Below are 17849 nucleotides of genomic sequence, written 5' to 3'. Positions count from 1 at the left end.
ATAGTTCTAGTGCAGGCCTACTGCTTTAGTAACCAAAAACATTACCAGAACATACTGAAAGCAAAAAAAAAAAAAAAAATATATATATATATATATATATATATATATATATATATATATATATATATATATATATATATATATATATATATATATATATATATATATAAGGTCACAATTATGACCATATTTACTATTTGAATATTAATTTGACTTATTTTTTATTTTTTATTTATTTGCATATTAATTGGAGGTTCAAAACATTTACATTAGCTACGTTAACATTTGGTTCTTGTTTAGTTATTTTTCTAAAAATTAAATAATAGTTCTAGTGTACTGTTTTAGTAACCAAAAAAACATTCCCAGAACGTTCTGAAAGCAAAAAAGGTCACAATTATGAGCCTGTTTTTCAACATATTTGAATATCTCATTTAAACTTGTAGCAGAAAATTGTTCATTTTTGACTTGATGTTGTGGACATGGCTGCTAACGTCAAAAGCCCCTTTTCTCTCTTTTTTTTCAACATAAAATGTCAATGATTGGGACTTTTATAACATTAGAAAGTATTCTACAGAGTCTACAATAATGTATTCGTGTCCACTCGTCATATTTTAATACTCTGGCTTTATGGTTAAATGAAGGGCGGAGCATATTTGGGTCGCGCGCACAAATGTCGGGAGACGGAGTTCCGGTGGCCGACGAATGAGTGAAGGTGAACGATGGCATGCCGATTAATTCTCCGTATCTGTGAGTTATTGAAGTTACACAATAAATCAGCAGACACACAAAACACCAGTGACCAGATGTAACAGACACACAACACACACGAACACAAAACACGAGTGACCAGATGTAACAGACACACAACACAACAGTGGTTCGTCGAATAAAATGCGTTTTGAGGTCTAATCTTTCAGGTTAAGTTCGTTATGAAATTGGGCTGTGACTCTCCTTAAAAAAACAAAATATGTTGTGTATACACTGAAGTTGAGATAAAATTGAAGCCATACTCACCCGTGATTTTAGACCGAACATTCAAAGTACTGTGGTAAACAATATAAAGACCCCAACACAAGTTGTCACTGCTCAAAAATGAACAAATGTGCGAATATAAAACCAACTTTACCTCGATTGTATTCAGTGCTAAAAATGTTGAATGCTGTGAAAATGTGGCCCATGATAGTAGCCTACATGTTTGGAGGAATAATAACGGGTAAGATTTAATTTTTATTTTTTATTTTAATTTTTTTTAAACATTAGTTTAAAATGGCAGTGTTTTGATTTAGGTTTTTTCACTTATGTCTTACATTTCTTTATTTTCAAACCACCAAGCTTTTGTTTAGCTGAAACACTTTATAAGAGCTTCTCTTTGCAATTTTGGGAAAATGGTTAGTTCATATTGTGCTTTTAAATGTGTATTGTCATTGACTATGTTTACATAGACATCAGTGATCTAATTATTTGCCCTAATCTAAATAAGACAATAATATGATTAAGGTTTTTACATGAGTTGCTTTTTGAATGTTTATTTCATGATCCCGATTTACATGTTATAGCACATAATTCAATGTCATTGCATCACCACGCTATCCACGTGTCATGTAATTTCAGGGTTTCATTTTTAATTTGTCGATTTTAACTGCAGTTTGGCACTTTCACTGTCATTCAGGAACTTTTCATGTATGCCCCTCTTGACAAACAAGATATTAGATGCAAGTATGAACTGGTGGAAGAGTGTAGTTTTTTGTAATTATCTTTTCGGGGATTAGAGAGTATTGACAGGAAAGCATGGGGAGCAGAGAGAGGGGAAGGATCGGCATAGGACCACGAGGTGGAATCGAACTTGGGTTGTCATGAGCACCGGAGTACATGTGTCGATGCACTAACCACTACACCACTGGCGCCGACAAGAGTGTTGTTTTAATGGAATTTGATACCGCACGGCATATGGAAAAAAAACCTCCGTATTTCACGATGCAGGTGTCTGTGGCTCTTCATTGACTCTTATCTGACTCGGTAGGTGCTCAGTATAGTGTCAAACAGCTGTGTGTGTACACTCTCAGAAATAAAGGTACGTGAGCTGTCACTGGGGTGGTACCTTTTCAAAAGGTACACGTTTGTACTTAAATGGTTCATATTGGTACCTCAAAAGTATATAATAGTACCTAAAAATTTTAAGAGGAACACTTTTGTACTTTTTAGGTACTAATAAGTACCCTTAAGGTATTAAATGGACCTTTTAATGGAACTAAGTCATTAAGACAATAAACTAATTTTTATTATACAGACGTCTTATTAAAACTTGTATAAGAGCAATTCCAGCATTAAGGATGTAGGGCTGGGGTGCTAAACGATGTTATATTGAACTACGATAAAATTTATGTCAATAACAATGAACTTTTTTTACTCTATATTGATCTAAGAGCGAGTCACAGCAGAAATATGCAACAATGGGAATCTAAAAGTGTGTTGATATTAGAGATGGACTGAATTTTCGGCTATCAAAAATTTATCTGCCAAAAATATGTTGTAGCATTTAATGGACCCTCTTATTTTCATGGCTTCAGTCATTGTTGAGGTACTCTTTTAAATCTGTAAGCATTAACGATTTATATATCGAAATGTATATCACTATCGTTCAATTTGGAAAATAATTATCGAGATTGCATTTCTGCCATATTTCCCAGCCCTGTATGGATTAGGGTTGGGTCGATAGACATCATGATACTGAGCTCATGGAAAATACACACTTACGCCTCGTTTACACTAATACATCTTAGTTTTAAAGTGGCATTTCAGAATGAAAACGATCCACATCCACGCTGGGGTTTCATCTAGTATTTCTGAAAATCCCTCCTTCCACATTATATAGCTGAAAACACACATCACATGACCACACACACACACACACACTCTGTCATGCTGCTGCATATGTGCGCATCTGAGCTCCAGCGGGTGCTTTGAGTACTAAACTCCAGAGAGCCGTGCACATCGGACAGTTTATCAAGGATGTACCGCTGGATCATGTCTCATAGTTGTTAAACGCATTTAATTAACCTTGTCTCTATCTAATGACTCTTCTGTCTCTTGAATCTATCAGGTAACGTGTCACAGCATCAGTACACTGCTTCAATTCTTTTGCTTTCACACTTGTACTTAGTAATTTTAGCGAAAACCTCAGATACTGTTGGTTGGTTGCTGTTGGTTGTGCACCTTTTTTACCAACCAAGTGTGTCGACGCCATTATAATGAATCAGATCACTGATGGAAAAAGTGATTGACTGGTGGTCAGTTGTGTGTATTCTTATTTATTTATGATTTGGTTATGGGTAAAACAAAGACCATGCGGGTCAGGTAGTTGAAACGGTAGGCTACAAATAATTAATTAGTCATGAATTAATTAATTATTCATAAATAATTAATTTACCTATGACGATGATGCTAATCCATCGCGATGCTTCACATTAGACATCATACGATTCCATCTTGGTCGACATCGCCCAACTCTAATATGGATATGACATTTGCAGTAAAAACTCAAAACAAATTCACATAAAAAGTTTGTTAACATTAGATTGAAACATCTGTTTATATATTCCAAAATAAAGAATCGGAGAGTTATTGGATCAAAAAATATTAATTTGTAAACATTTTTTAAACTTTTTTTGGTCACATCCATAATGCATGTTTATTACGTAAAAATAAACATGCATTATGGATGTGACCAAAAAAGTCTGTGATTTCCAAAAGAAACAATGCTAATCAAAAGGATAAGAGTTGGCTCTCTATAGAACAAAAAATATTTATTTTATTTTACATTATTTGGATTTATGAGGAAAAAGCTTTGCTATGGGTGTTTTCTTGGATATTTTTTTTCTTTTCCTTAGATATAAAGTAAAGCCACAGCACTGTTCAGGTCTATGGTTTGCTTGCATGTTGTGTTATAAGCTATTTGTTTTTCAGATGCTTTCTGAATTGTGGTCTGACCAGTAGCTTTTAGTGTGGAGATACATATACCGTAGGAAATGTATAATTAAATTCAATTCAGTTCACCTTTATTTGTATAGCACTTATACAATGTAGATTGTGTCAAAACAGCTTCACATAAAAGGTCATAGTAAATTGGAACAGTGTAGTTCAGTTTGTAGTGTTTAAGCTCAGTTCAGTTTAGCTCAGTTCAGTGTGGTTTAATAATCACTACTGAGAGTCCAAACACTGAAGAGCAAATCCAACGATGCGCAGCTCTACAGATCCCGTACCATGCAAGCCAGTGGCGACAGCGGAGAGGGAAAAAAACTTCACTAAATGGCGGAAGTGAAGAAAAAAAACCTTGAGAGAAACCAGGCTCAATAACTGAAAATTGTAGTGGTTTTAATACCTTGCCTTTTCCAAACCATGGTAAAGATATGGTTAATAAAGATTGTAGCCATACAATATAAAGCTTGTATGCCTAGACAAATATAATTATTTGAAAACATTGACATGAAGAAATTTTTGAGCATTTTACAGTAATTTAAAATACAAGCCTACACAAAAAAAACGAAGGGTTTCACAATGTTGGTAAAAGCAAAATTTTTTCATGGCAAGGTTGACATTTGCATGGAATTTCTCATAAATATAAAAATGTTTAAAGAAACAACACCATACTTTACTCGTTCTTCGTGATTAGATATGCCATATTGATTGTGGCATAATTACAATTGTTTGTGAAGCAATTGCTTGCTACAAACAGTTTTACTTTTTAAGGCTATAAAAGTAATATGTAATGTGTTATCCACTTCCTCCAAGTTATTCAGAGCCAGGTCTGTTTCCCATCATGCTGTCTGCTCATCAGAAACTGCTCCCATGGCTCTATTGAGGCCATTTTTACTGTGTCTCTCTCAATACTTCAGTCTCAAGGATCCAGACGCTACAAAAAAAACTCCAGACTTGGATTCTTAAAATGCACTTTAACCGGATTTGAAGCGATGTATCGCTCCACTGAGACAAACCCAATCCAAAAGGCTTCCAGCTGACCTCGAACTAATGCATGAAATTCATTACCCTGACCTCTCCGGCCCTGCGGACAGGTTGCCAGATAACTGCTGCTGAAAGTAAACAAACAAGGGTGGACACAGGGAATAAGACAATGCTGGCCCGGCCCTGTCTTTTCCTGCAAACACACACTTGCACGGCTCCTTCCGAGGTCCCTGTTCAGTGTGGGAAGGCGGACTCCTCTGGAGAACGCAGACGCTTCATTCCCTCCCCGAACATCTCTGTTTCCTCCCGCTTCCTTGTTCTTTTGTTTAAAGTTGCACGTGTTGATATCAATGTCCATTTAATCTTTGTTGACCTTCATCATTCTCTCACACAAACACACACACACACACACATGTATACTTCAAACTCTTTGCTGTGTGTCACGCACAATAACATCCTGGTGTGTGTATCTGTGTGTTCCCAAATGGGAGGAAACGGAGTTGCGCAAACACTCATTGGCAAATCCGCACGTTTGCACGACAGGGTCCCGAATGAAGGAGGGAGCGTCTTCACGGCGCCTCCTGGAGTCTGGGAGCAGAGATCAAGGGGGGACGGGGTTCAGCTATGAGCCGCTTGACTGATGCTTATTAATTAACTAGTGCTGTCAAATGATTAATCGCGACTAACCGCATGCAAAATAATTATTAATAGCCCCCCTGTATATTTTTTCCCCAATTTCTGTTTAGGAAGTTTTTTTCAACACATTTCTAAACATAATAGTTTTAATAAGAGCTGCAAAATATAATGTTTTAGCATCGATATCACAATGTGTGTGTCGGCAATAATCGCATTGCAAAATATGCAATGTTGAGTTGTAATTATAGTCGATCAACGATTAAGAATACATGTGTTTTGTTGGGTCTTTGCAAAGTATAACGTTAACTGAGTGAAACTTTATCATTTGCTTGTATTTTAAAGGCATTTCTAGAGAGTTTGAAACAAAGACTATACAGTTTTATTTCATCATTTAATTTCTGTACCTGAATACTGTTTGACTCTCTGGAAACCATGAAGCACTGTTTATTTTACTTTGCTCTATTGTATTTTTCTTGCTTGCCATCTGTTTATCATTTACACAAGATTCACACACTAACAGAATCGACTCAATCAATCTAAATTCAAGATTTTTTTCCAAATACAGCCATCTGGGGAAATTGTATTCATATCGCAATATATATCGCAGGAAAACTAAATATTGCAATATCCAATTTTTCCAATATCTCAGCCCTAGTTTTAATAACTAATTCCTAATTACTGTTTTTTTTTTCTTTACCATAAATATAAAATATTTCACTAGATATGTTTCAAGATACTATTATTCCACTCTTAACTCTTAATGTCAGCTTAAAGTGACATTTAAAGGCTTAACTAGGTTAAATAGGCAAGTTATGGTAATTAGGTAAGTCAGTGGTTTGTTCTGTAGTATATAAATATAGCTTAAGGGGGCTAATTATATTAAGCTCAAAATGGTTTTAGAAAAATTCAAAACTGGTTTTATTCTAGCTGAAATAAAACAAATAAGACTTTCTCCAGAAGAAAAAATATTATAAGAAATACTGTGAAAAATTCCTTGCTCTGTTAAACATCATTTGGGAAATATTAGGAAAAGATAAAATATTAACAGGAGGGCGAATTATTGTGACATCAACTGTATATACATGTATATATTTAAGAAAATGTTTAAATTCATAAATTAAATAATTAAAACAAATTATGTAAAAAAAAAAAACAAATAAACATTTTTTAAATATATATATTTGTCATTGTCGCAGTGCGTAGTGCAGTCACCTCACAGCAAGAAGGTCGCTGGTTCATGCCCCGGCTGGGTCAGTTGGCATTTCTGTGTGGAGTTTGCATGTTATCCAAGTGTTGGCGTAGGTTTCCTCCGGCTGCTCCGGTTTCCCCCACAAGTCCAAAGACATGTGCTGTAGGTGAATTGGGTAAGCTAAGTTGTGCGTAGTGTATATGTGTATGTCTTGGTCCTCCAGGTTGGGGGTTGAGCATTGGGTTAACAACCAACCTCATAAACACTGTTTTTTTTTATAATTATTTTTTAGGGGTTTTCACCTTTTAATGACAGGACAGTATGGGGAGCAGAGAGAGGGGAAGGATCTGCAAAGGACCTCAAGCCAGGAATCGAACTCTGGTTGCCATGAGCACCTGAGTGTTATATGTTGACGCACTAACCACTAGGACATGTTTTTTTTTTTTTTTAAGATTTATTTTTGGCCTTTTTAAGACAGTAATGAGACGGGCAACGAAGTGGGAGAGAGAGATGGGGTAGGGTTAGGAAATGTCCTCTAGCCAGGATTTGAACTCGAGACGCCCTGACATGCTACTGCACCATATGTTGGCTCACTAACCACTAGGCTATTACGCCGCCATAAAAGCTATATGTTTTGAAACACTAATATAGCGTGGCTAAAATATCTACTTCGATATAAATGGCCCTGTAAGTAAGAGTAAGTATTTACTATATAATTATTCATGATTAATTGTTTGACATCACTAAAATTAACATGTTTTAAGGGTAAATATGCCTAGTGTGAATGCTGAAAGGGTTAGTTCACCCAAAAATAAAAAAATCTTACCATTTACTCACACTCAAGTGATTCTACATTTTTCTTTTTGTATGTTTTCTCTCTCTTTTGAACATAAAACAAGATATTCTAAGGAATGTCGAAAAAAAAAAATCTTTAGACATCCATGGTTAAATAAATTATACTATGGCATTCAATAGTTGTTTATTCCAGCATGTTTTTGTGTTCAACAGAAGAAAGAAACTCAAACAGGTTTGGAAAAAGTAAGTGATGATAAAATACAATTTTTTTGGTGAACTTACCCTTTATCGCCCTCCAAAAAAGAGACATAGCGAATAATCGATGAAGCTGTCATGTTTGAATGAGCAAAGACAACTGAGCGATGAAACTGGTACCTTGCTATTATAATTATCAATACTATTAGTAGATGAAATGTATATATTTTTATTTTATTTAATATAAATAGGGCCGGCGCGGTGGCACAGTGGGTAGTGCTATCACCTCACAGCAAGAAGGTCACTGGTTCAAGCCTTGGCTGGGACAGTTGACATTTCTGTGTGGAGTTACATGCACTATAGGTGAATTGGGTAATTCAATGAAACTGTATGGGTGTTTCCCAGTGGTGGGTTGCAGCTGGAGGGGTATCCGATGCAGAAACATATGCTGGATAAGTTGGTGGTTCATTTCGCTGTGGCGACTCCTGATTAAAGGGACCAAGCGAAAAGAAAATGAATGAATATAAATAAAGTCAAGTGTATGGACATACAATATGGACAAACAAAAATGACAAAATGCAATCAATTTATGTCAGCAAATTACAATATCTACATACTAAAACTAAATTTTGACTTGACTTTTTTTTTATTTAATAATATTTTTTCTTGTAAAATACATATTTTTCTTATATTATTTAAAATATAATAAACATTTAGCTAAAATAATATTGTATCACTAATATTTGTAAAAATAACAACATGTAAAGTTTTATCAAACTAGAAATAAACGCATTAAAATAAAAATTATGAGCCAATTCAAAATATGAATAAATACTTCTATATAAACACTACTAAACTAGACAAACACACAGTTAAATATTAATAACACTAGTAATATATTGATATATTGTTATTAATATTAATTTTATTTACTTTTATTTACAAAATTTTATTACTAGGGGGAAAACTTGTCAGCACAAACAGCAACTTAATTAAATAAAATAAAAAGTAGAACAAAAAAACAAATACATTCTCGTTACTATCCAAAGCTTTGAGTATGAAATGACGAAACTGCTACGCTCCAATAATAACCACTAAAGCTTGTATAGCGGACAGAATGACAAAACTAGCGCACTCCCATTATAACCAGCAAATCTTTCAACAGGCGAAATGACAAAACCAGAAAGTGACTTGCTGATTATAACATGACGGTTCTAGTTTCGTCACTCGGCCTAGACGTGCGGTCAGGTGTTTTGGTCGTTCATACTGTGGTTTATGCATTAGTGTTACCTGATTCCTCCGCTTTAACAGTGGGAAGAGGACAAAGAAGGACTCCTGTTGAGTCCAGCGTGGTCTGAATGTCTGCACATGTTGGAATTTGATGCTATTTGTAGTTACAGTTCCAAAGCTGGACAAGGCCTTCGGGACGTCCTGCCTCTCCCCATCTGTCCCACTCAAGCTGTTGTTCACTCGCTCAGCAGCTCGCGATTGAGATGTTTTGGACTGTATTTGGGCTGAACAATATATCGTTAACGTGTGTATTCGCAATAATCACATCGCAGGATTAGATTATTTATTATAGATTAAAACTTAAAGATATTATTTAAAAATATAATAATGGCTGTTTTATTTTGTTCAGTTTCTGTACTTTAACACTGTTAGACTTCCCAGAAAACCATAAAGCGCTGTTTATTAGGGTTGCACGGTTTACCTGTACCGCAATACTATGGCTTCAAAAACCTGGCAGTGCCTCTATAGTTTGTAAACGGTAGTATCGTCATGGACGGTTCTAAAATAGTTAATGTTGCATGTGGAAAAGCCACTAAAATGCTTACACATTTGTGCAGGCAAATAATCAATATACCATTTTAATTTTTTTATTTTAACAGTCTACATTAAGGCTGCAAAACTGTTTAGAATCAGTCATGACAGATCATATGGTGTGGTCAATTATTTATTTATTTATTTATTGACTTTTTTATTTAATAATGTTTTTTCTTGTAAAATACATATTTTTCTTATATTATTTAATTTAAAATATAATACAACATTATTTTAGCTAAATGTTTATCACTAATATTTGTAAAAATAACATTTAAAGTTTTATCAAAAACTAGAAATAAACGCATTAAAATGAAAATTATGAGCTAATTCAAAATATGAATAAATATTTCTATATAAACACTACTAAACTAGACAAACACACAGTTAAATATTAATAACACATTTATTTATTTATTGCAACAACAACAAATCAGTCACAGTACATATAAATAAAAAGAATTCCTGTACAAAAAATAGGTTTTCAATAACAAGGGAATTCTGAATTAAATGTAAGTATTATAAGTATTATAGTATTTCTGACAATTTGCTTTATTTTGTTTATTTGATTATGAATTAATACAGTATCGTGATACTACTTGTGATACTTCAGCTGGTGTAGTATCATGGCCTAAATTTATGGTATTGTGACAACCCTACTGTTTATGCACCTTTTATTTTTGCTTTTTTCGTATTTATATGCTTGTAATATGTTATATTTTATGCAGATGAACTGCATAGAAAAAGACTTGATCATTCCAGTTGATCTAAATTAATGAAATCTTTCCAAATAGAGCTATTCAAATTATCTTACTGGCCACTTTATTAGGTACACCTTACTAATACCGGGTTGGACCCCCTTTTACCTTCAGAACCTTAATCCTTCATGGCAAAGATTCAACAAGGTACTGGAAATATTCCTCAGAGATTTGGGTCCATATTGACATGATAGCATCACGCAGTTGCTGCAGATTTGTCGGCTGCTCATCCATGATGCCAATCTCCCGTTCCACCACATCCCAAAGGTGCTCTCTTGGATTGAGATCTGCTGACTGTGGAGGCCGTTTAAGTACAGTGAACTCATTGTCATGTTCAACAAACCAGGCTGCAATGATTCGTGCTTAATGACATGGTGCATTATCTTGCTGAAAATAGCCATCAGAAAATAAAAGGATGGACTTATCTCGTTGCCATATTTAGTTTTGAGACCTGTTCGATCAGGCGTTTTCTGACTGGGCATGCTATTAAACATTTAAATATATTTAAATTAATGAAAAAAATTTATTCTGTTAGAAAAAAAAAAACTATTTAGGCAAATAAACACATGAGTACAAAGAAACAATAACTAAACAAATCGGATTAAATAATCAAACATTTAAGTTATTAGAAAGTAAGTAGTGCAAATATGTGATGTGAGAGTCATATACCCCAAAGAAGACCCTTTTTAGCATTGGTTAGTTTTAATTTATTTTTAATATAATTTTTGCATTTAATATGCATTTGAGGTTTGAAATATCCTGCAGGTCTATTTTTACTAATGAACTATTTATGTATTGTTCAGTTTAAATTGGGCTTTGTACAAGAAAACAGATGCCTTTTAAATTTTAGGACTCATAGCCTTTGACACAAGGGATCATGTTTTGGGTCCCTGACATCTAAAGGGTTGAAAACCCCCATGTTAGATGATGCACAGGAAGATACACACAGTGTTATAGGGATGAATTTGAGACTTGCTGTCATGCCAGCACGTGCCCAGCTTTCTGTACACACACACACACAAACACTGTCACATGTCATTCATGCACATTTGCTCATTGGACAATGGACACATACACACACACACACTTGTCCATAATATTGAACGGTCACAAGAGTGTGTGACTTGTGTGAGGGTTTATTTCAATTTCATAGGTTTCTATAGCTCCATTGAAAGTTCTGTTCTGATGCTTCAAAAAATAAATCCATATAAATTGTTTTAATGTAATCTTTCAAGGAGTCCCAATTGATTTTTAAAGTAAATAGATTTATGTATAAATATTGATCATGGTGCACAAAAACAAATGTTGTTACTTAAATGCTGCATCACATGTAGGAGCAAATCTCATTGGTTCTTGTGCATCACGCAAGCATGCTTGAGCTTATGTGACCAAATATGGTGATGCTGTAAAGATTATTTACAGATCAAAGTTTATGTGAATCTTTTTACTTTTGCTAAAACTTATGTTTATTTATTTTACAATCTCCATGTAAATGTTATAAAGTGTCAGCATTTTGGTTGCACAGCCTTTGGAGGGACATTTTAATTCATTTATTTATTTAGATTTTATTTAGTTATTTACAGTTGAAGTTAGAATTATTAGCCCCCTGAATTATTAGCCCCCCTGAATTATTAGCCCCCCGGTTTATTTTTTTTCCCAATTTCTGTTTAACGGAGAGCAGATTTCTTCAACACATTTCTAATCATAATAGTTTTAATAACTCATTTCTAATAACTGATTTATTTTATCATTGCCGTGATGACAGTAAATAATATCTGACTAGATATTTTTCAAGACACTTCTATACAGCTTAAAGTGACATTTAAAGGCTTAACTAGGTTAATTAGGTTAACCAGGCAGGTTAGGGTAATTAGGCAAGTTATTGTATAATGATGGTTTGTTCTGTAGACTATCGAGAAAAAAAATAGCTTAAAGGGGCTAATAATATTGACCTTAAAATGGATAAAAAAAACTAAAAACTTCTTTTATTCTAGCTGAAGTAAAACAAATAAGACTTTCTCCAGAAGAAAAAATATTATCAGACATACTGTGAAAATTTCTTTGCTCTGTTAAAAATCATTTGGGAAATAATTTCAAAGGGGGGCTAATAATTCTGACTTCAACTGCAGTGTTGGGAAAACGTTAAATGTTTGGTGATTGATTCATATTGTACTATATTGAAAAGAGTACTAGAGAATCTAGTATTGGGGCTTGAGAGTACTACCTTTTGTGAAATGCGAACATCCAGAAATGCACGGTTTTTTTTTTTTGGTTTTTTTTTTTAAAGCCATACAGTACATATCTCTTTTAAAGTGCCTTTCACACAGAATGCATTTTAGCATCCTCCTCCATGTTGCCTTTAAATAAAACAGTTGTCATGTCAGCTTCTTTAAAAAGAAACTTTCAATGCTTTCCCCGCCTCCAAGTTCTTTTGATTGGTCCACTGCTTCGGAACCGTCACTAATGAGTGATGCTGCATATTAAAGTCTAAATATTTTTAACTTGACAGAATATCTTAAAAATGGGGCACTCATGTTAGAGGTGCTGCAAAAGAATGACCCTACAGTCTACAAGCACTGGCAATGCACCGTCTTACCTTGACCTACTAAAGGTCTACATCCACTCCAGGAGATTCTGGTCTGTGAGTGAGCACCGCCTTGTGGTACCACTGCAGAGAAGCTATATTTTTTTTTTCAAGACATTTTCATCCACTGTTCCTCGCTGGTGGAACGATCTCCCCTTTCCCACATGGACTGCTGATTCCTTAGTATCATTCAAACGGCAACTAAAACAATTACTCCATGATGACTTGAACCCCTTTGAACAAAACCAGGACCCCCCTCTTCACCACCCCCCACCACACCACGTGTGACTTCTGACGAAGATTCTGCTTATCGCCGCCGGCTTCCATTGAAAATGAATGACTTCCGGCTACTTTGACATGCTCGCCGCTTTCGGTGTGAACGCACATTAATGCTTCTGAAGTGGCAAACGCCATCATCCCACTCGTCCACCCTTTCTTGTTTGTTTTTTTTATTTTTATTGTGGCCGTTCCGCATAGTTCCGTTGCGCAATTCTGATTGGGCAGAACAAAAGTGTGCTCACTCATTTGGCTAGTATGACTATCACACACAAACGGCAGTCACGCATTTGTTCTGGGCAGGGGAAATTAAATAATACATGTATATATTTCATATCGCAGCCTCTTGCGATTTAGCTAATCCCAACGTTTCAAATCACGATTGTTATTCGATTTCGATTAATCGCCCTCTTTCATCTATCTAACACTTTAACCGACACTTCCAACAGTTTTGCACATTTGCACAGACAATCTTTCTTACAATCACTCCATATGAAAAACAAACATTGTGCATTTACAGGGCTCGAAATTAACCTTTTTGCTTGGTAGCACTGGTGATCCTAACTTTACAAATTTAGGCGCACCAGCCAAAATTATTCACATTCACCAATTATGAGCACCGTTACTACAAGTTTTATATAAACAGATTTATAGCATTTGAAATCAACACTAATCAAAACAAACAAGCAAAATATTATATATGCTTGCGTGTGGAAAATGTCTCAACGAAATCCCGTTATCACAAGAAAATACATTTTTAAAACATAATTGAGTGACCAAAAGATGCACGGACCATTCACCAGCCCTTCACGCACTGCTTGACATGAATGAATCTGTTAATGATAACTGTCTGATATTGCACAGATGCTTGAACCAAATACCTTATTATTTGCATACGTCATTTTAATAGCATTACCGGTCTTTTCTTGAGCTGCAATATTAGTTTAATCTTAGTCAGTGCAAGCCCGTTTGCGATGGTGTACGTGGTGTTAAATTTTACATATAGCTGCCACTTGCACAGCTGACAGCCTCTGGCGATTAAATGAAGGATTAAACAGAACCTATCGTGCTTAAAATGTGTAGATATGGCAAACTGTTACATGAAAATTCAGTCCCACAGACTTTACAGTGAATGCTTTAGTTATTGTCATAGCGGACTTGAAGCCAGTGGAAGTCTTTTATCCACTCTTGGAAAAATGTAGATGGTGGATTAACATTCACCACATGATCAGTAATCAGATGTGCCATTATTTGTAGCTTTAGGTGGTTTCTAAAACAAAATCTGTCAGTGTTGTTTTCATTCTCATCTTTAGCGCTTTACATTTTCTCCCTGCCATCTGATGGCAGAAGGCATTGACTGAGTGATTGACAGCTGATTTTAACCAATCCGTTTGCGTTCAGTTTTAGAGCAGTGGGCCAATAAGAAGAGCTCGAAGGCGGGGCAAGCATTGCGGGATTTGTTTTACTGCAGCAAGTTGACAGGACTACAGTTTTAAACAGTTCCTGAGCGCTGCGTTTCAAGTGCAAAGATGCATTCTGCGTAAATGTCCTAAATCTGCGCATGCAGTGAACATTCTGCAGTGAAAACCTATCGCACCCAACAATTTTATGCACTTGCACAAATGCTCCCAAATATATTGTAAAGTCGCATAGACAAAATTTCGGCCACATATGCGACTAAAACGGTCGCAGTTTTGAGCCCTGATTTATGAAGTGTGTGTTGCGCAGGTGAGTGGGCTTGACAAACCACCTGTAGAAACACTCTCTCTAAAAAACAAAAATACTCCCATTCCTTAATCTAGCCCTTAGCTGTCTGAGCACTTAAAGTTCCTTTGTATAATTAGCACTTTTTGTGTGTATTGCCTCTTCTTGTTGAATCGCTGAATGCCTCCTCAATTGTTAGTCGCTTTAGACAAATTGTCTGCTAAATGACAATGCAAATAAGCATATGTGAATACTAGACTACAGGATTGTGTGTGTGTGTGTGTGTGTGTGTGTGTGTGTGTGTGTGTGTGTGTGTGTGTGTGTGTGTGTGTGTGTGTGCGCAGTTGCATAGTTTCTTTACAAAATGACATTGCCACCTACTGGCCTGGGGTGCATTGCTTTTCGTAATTTTGTTGTTGAGTGAAAAAGCACGACCGAATGCGAGTAAACAGTTCAAAAGCAAGAAATGTACCAAAAATTAAGAGATAGACAGAAGGCTTGAGACGGCACTGGCTGATTCAGGCACTTTCTTTTAATCTCAGAATGTTCAGGAGCATCAGACAGACAGAGAAACTCACTCTCCTGGACACAGATAAAAAAATAAAACTGCTCCTCTTTTGTCACGCATCAGATAGTACTACTGCAAAAGCTTTTCACAGGAAGAGGGAGAGAGATACAAGAGAGAGAGAGATAGTGAGAGACAAGTAGAGTAGACATAAAACATCAGCTGACAAACAGGATCACAGTCATCATGACAAACGCTGTCACAGTCCACTGATTGGCTGGATGTCATTTTTGAAGGACGATGCTGATAGGCCAGCGATTGGAAACATATTTCGAGAACTTCACAACAACTTTGCACAGTGTTCAGATGGTTCTTTTTCCTTGTTTGTTAGTTTTACTAGTACTTTTGTGTTGTGCTTAAGACAAAGGCAGAGAAAAGGACATCTTGTTTTTCGTTCCTGTAGGAGGGGTACATCGATTTTTGAGGCTGGTTTTCATTTTCAGAAACGTCGATAACAGGCACATACATCTCACAAACCTTTAAAGAACACGTACAGGTCATACCTTAACCTCCAAAATATGAAAATAAAACCTACGTTTAGGTCTTAATATTAAGATCGTTCATGATAATCAACCATTTTATTTCATTTCAGCAGTGCAACAGCAATCTGACGATTCGTTTACACCAAGAACAATAACTGTAACGTAACTAAAGTCCATGACAATATAAAACAATGCCCTGCTTGATAAAAGCAGGCTTTAGACTGGTAGTTTTCTTAAAGTATGAAGTAAAGTCGGCGCTAATAGCCTAGTGGTTAAGTGCGCCAACATATAGCACCATGGTGCTCACGGCATCTCGAGTTCGATTCCTGGCTTGAGGTCTTTTGCTGACCCTTCCCCTCTGTCTGTTTCCAATACTTTCCTGTCTGTAACCTCTACTGTCCTATCCCAATTAAAGATGAAATCCCGTAAAAAATAATAAGATGAAGTAAGGGATAGTAAAGAACTCGTTAGTGTTATAGTTTTTATAGTATATACAGTGGTTCCTCCCTGTAACCCGGTTCACTTTTCGCAACCTTGCAGTTTCGCCGATTTTTTTTTTTTTCGTGCAATTTGACATGCTTTATTCTACAGCACATTGTGTTCTGCGACCTGATTCACACATTGTTCTGCATCCTGATTGGCTGTAGACCATTGTTAATCAATCTCCTCTGTGCCGTGTCTCCTGTACAGTACAGAATGCGCTCAGCTCGCCAAATTTACATAAATCTTCAATCGCAAGCAGTGTGACTCTGAAGTGCTGTACTGTCTGTTTGCAAGTTTTCTCCCCACAATGTCAACAAAACGATCTGCACCGTCAGAGGCACCCACGGTAGCACCCAAAAGGCAGAGGAAGATGCTAACCATCGCACAAAAAGTTTAACTTTTTGCTAAAGGAAGGTAAAAGTTATGTAGGGCGCCATTACGGAATAAATAAACGAAGATCAAATGGTTTTGATCTTTGGTTTTATTCTATAATACTGAACTTATTTTTTCTACGAAGGTTTGAACTTTGAGTGTGTTTAAACGAAAGAAAAGTGCGAAAAAGTTAATGCTTGTCTGAGAAAAGTGTACAAAGTGTGAGGTGAGGGGTTTTACAGCCTTTAAACATCAATAATGACTGTAAAAAATAAAGCGGACTACTTTGTAGATTTCGCCTACTGCGGGTTATTTTCAGAACGTAACTCCTGTGAATAACGAGGGACCACTGTATACATATTAATCATTATTTTTAGAAGTATATGGTTATCATATAGCCATCCTTATAGGTGCACACCAACCTTCACTCTCAATTAAAAGAGAAAAATGTTGAAGAAATTATAATTATTAGTAGTATTTGTTGTACTCTGTTTCTTCACAGTAAAATGTACTCTGTTTAGAGTGTTTGGTCCATCTTTAAATAAGGGCAAACAGGTTGGTAATAACAGGGCCACACAGAATCTGCGGAATTGTTTTGCTATTCCTGCGCAGAATTTTGTTGATAATCTGCGGATTTATGTGGAATGATTTTGGGAGGATTGTAATTAAAAACTTAATACATGAAATAATAAAATAATAGCTTTTTAACTGTTATTTAATGTTTACAATGCAAATCCAATTAGATCCATGTATACATTGGTAAACAAAGCAAGTCTCTCATGTCATATATATCCTAAAAGACAGAAAATATTACTTTACAAACTGCATTTTTAATAAATCAAATGAACATTTTTTAATAATATTACTGAAGTTTAGTTAAAAACTGAATAGATTTCAATTTACACACATTTAAACAAGTAAATAAATAGATTTGATGGGTTAAAAATCTGTGGATTTCTGCGTGCAGATTCTGTCTGGGCCTAGTAATAAGCAAAGCTGCCGTAGAGTTGCTTAATGATCCTCTGCTGAG

This window comes from Danio aesculapii, chromosome 1, assembly GCF_903798145.1.
Source record: "Danio aesculapii chromosome 1, fDanAes4.1, whole genome shotgun sequence".
Lineage (NCBI taxonomy): Eukaryota > Metazoa > Chordata > Actinopteri > Cypriniformes > Danionidae > Danio > Danio aesculapii.
Note: the sequence above shows the minus strand (reverse complement) of the source record.